Below are 3171 nucleotides of genomic sequence, written 5' to 3'. Positions count from 1 at the left end.
AAACGTTTTGTAAACTGTTTAATAACATGTTTATACGTATAAAAATGTTTAACATAAAAAAAAAAACTGTTTTATTCTAACATGACTTGTATTCATAACAGTCATTTACCGTATTTTTACCAGCAATCTGTTTTTTTTTAAATTTTTTTTTTTAACTCTGCTTTTTTTTTCACTTAAACTTTGAACACAAGTCAAAGGAGAAATTAAGACGTTTTGTAAACTGTTTAATAACATGTTTGTACGTATAAAAATGTTTAACATTAAAAAAAAATGTTTTCTTCTAAAATGACTTGTATTCATAACAGTTATTTACCGTATTTTTACAAGCAATCTGTTTTTTTCTTTTAAACCCATAATGTCTGCAACAAAAGTAAATTGTCTCACTTACAAATGGAAAGGTTTTTTTTTCGATAACAATAAATCTCAGTATATCGTCATGTAGTAAAAATTGTTGTTCATAAATCTTGTTCATATATAAAATATTATGAGGTGTCTTTATTGTTAATTTATTATGTAGTCAAATTATTTACACATAATTATCAAAACCCATCATTTAAAATCATTTTATCAAATCATCATCATTTAAAGTTTTTACAATTTATAATTGAATGAAAAATTTAACGTTTTGATTTATAACATTTAAAAAAAATTTTTTTTTAAATTGTTTATTTCAAATTACTATATATTTTAAAAGAAATAATTACATATAACTAAAGACTAAATAATAGATTAATATTTACACCTCGTAACAGTAATCATCTCTGACATCCCCCACAATTTAAAATACTAAAGTCAACTAATAATAAACATAATACAGTATTCAAAACTTTCCTCTTGGAAGTATGTATCTTTTTAAGATATTTGAATAAAACATTAAAAACTCCAAAAAACCATTCAACTGCTTGGACTTTTAGTAGAAACCGTTCACTCCACTAATCAATTGCTTGCAGAATGGGCAATCTTTGGTTTCGCTTTCCTTGAGGTATGTGCCACACGGCAGACATATAGTATGGCCACATGGCACAAAAAAACTGTTTTTTGGGCGATCACAACATATTTCACATGTTCCTTGAGGAAATGTCTTCAAAAGAACCTATATGAATGGAAAGAAGAAGATAGTATAATAAATTGGTATTGGTACTAAATTAAAAAGACATAATATAAACAACAATCATTTGACATTAAAAGAATGTCTTTTAAAACGTATGATATTTGATGTTTATTATAAATCATTATTTATCATTATTATTAACATTATAAAATTATAGATGTTGGTTATTGTTTTCATTGTTATTATTATTAATTGTTATTATTATTTATTTCATTAATTATTATTACTATTATCATTAAATGAAATGCCAGCCCTCCCTTTTGAAAATTTCAATAAGAATATTTTTTTTCCATTTAATTTAGTTGAGATGTACACATAAAATGCGTCTGTAGTTCTAAGTAAGCCTACTATAGCACTATTAATTAAGCTACATTATACGTTACTCCATAGATCTATATACCAGTTTCTCTGGGAGCAATAATTTATTGTGTTGTCAGTGGCAGTGACCTTTTTCTACATATGAACATAAATGGTTATTTTGAAGATACCGTATAAATCTTCTAATAGCACCGCTAAGGACAGTTTAATAAAAATCTATTAATGATAATAATGGTAGTGATCAGTGGCAGTCGTAATTTGAACCATATTATTATACATACTTTTGTGTACTTCTAATGAATTTGGACTTTATGGATAACATGTTCTTGGTGTTATATACAGCATATATAAATTGCACTTCCATCCTATTTTTTAATGAATGGAAAAGTAGTTTATTATTTATCTTATCTAAATACTTTTCAGAATTCGGGAAAGCAAATCTTTGACAAAGTAAAGAAAAAAAAATTTCATGGGACAGACATAAGTTTGGCTGCTTTTGATACTCAGTTCCAAAGATCAATAACTATAATATACATACTGTGGGGGTTCCTCCGGGAATGAATGAACTACTGGTAGCAGTTTCGTCTGATGGTAATGCTTCATATTCTGTTGCTGTACCTGATGGTAAAACATCTAGAGCTGAGGTATCTACAAAAGCTTGAAATGAAAACATTATATTATGTTCAGCCAAATTCCAGACATGGAAACTAAAATTTACTAGTCTGAATGCAATATGTGTTGCCCCCCAAATATGGAATGACCTACAGGAACTCTTAAACTATTCAAGTCACATACCACTTTTAAGAAAAACTAAAAAGAGTCATTACTTAGTTGTGACTAAGCATTCTTTACTTTTGGTTATTATTGTATAATTTTTTTCAATATTTATATTTAAATCATTATTAGTTCCCAATTTATTTTACTGTACATATTATTATTATCATCATTATTGTTTTTACGTTTTAACATTATACCTTTCTGCCCCTGTTGGGAACTTACAATAGATTGTCCCGGCAAGGCTTATTCATACATTGTACTGTAGGAGTATGCAATACTGTACACATAAATTCTAATTTTCTGGTCATTGGACAAATTTACTTTAAATTGTCCTATTGTTATTTTTTATTTATTTCAATCATATTGTACTTATTTATTTATTAGGTGCTATTTATTGTTTTTAATTTTAATTTTATAAATAATTTTATAGGTAAATGTATATCTATGTATTTGAATAGTAAGGGCCTCAAATTTATAAGCACTTTGGGGTTTCTTTCAGGTCCAATCATCATTTCGTTTCCGTTATTTTATTATTATTTTATTGTATTGTTTGTTTGTACTGTGTCTAGTTAATGATGATGATGTATGAAGTTGAATTAAATTCAAACTCCATGCATGAGGCAGCCAATACCTTTAAAAATTTGAAATACAGCATAATTACATAAAATCAAAAGAAGATGCAAAATACAGTACTGTAAAGAGCAAACCACAAAAGAAAGACACAATTTCCTTAAATTAAATATTTTAAACTGTACAAATTACAAGGAATTCACTTTTTATACATTTAAAAAAACATAACAGATCAGACATTAAAAGCAAGAAAAAAAAATAATTACCAGATAAGCCAGGATCTGGTAAGTCGCTGCTGTCGGTATCACTAATTTCATAGGTTTCAACTTCCTGTAATGTATTATTTGCAATAACAAAAATATGTATGATTAATTACTTAAACACGGTTGCACATT

General features: G+C 26.7%; 1 long non-coding RNA gene across 1 annotated transcript; it reads right to left on the bottom strand.

Annotated features, from left to right (window-relative positions):
* Positions 1-881: 881 nt before the first annotated feature.
* On the bottom strand, positions 882-3127 carry LOC117108814. The gene is made up of 3 exons (XR_004445417.1): positions 3043-3127; positions 1968-2086; positions 882-1093 (listed from the first exon to the last, which is right to left on the bottom strand). It is a non-coding gene; the product is annotated as an uncharacterized LOC117108814 (long non-coding RNA).
* Positions 3128-3171: the final 44 nt, after the last annotated feature.

This window comes from Anneissia japonica, unplaced genomic scaffold, assembly GCF_011630105.1.
Source record: "Anneissia japonica isolate Jap-2015-1 unplaced genomic scaffold, ASM1163010v1 scaffold52621_len3177_cov101, whole genome shotgun sequence".
Classification (NCBI taxonomy): Eukaryota; Metazoa; Echinodermata; class Crinoidea; order Comatulida; family Comatulidae; genus Anneissia; species Anneissia japonica.
The sequence above is the reverse complement of the archived record's forward strand: the minus strand, read 5'-3'. Positions and strand labels throughout refer to the sequence as shown.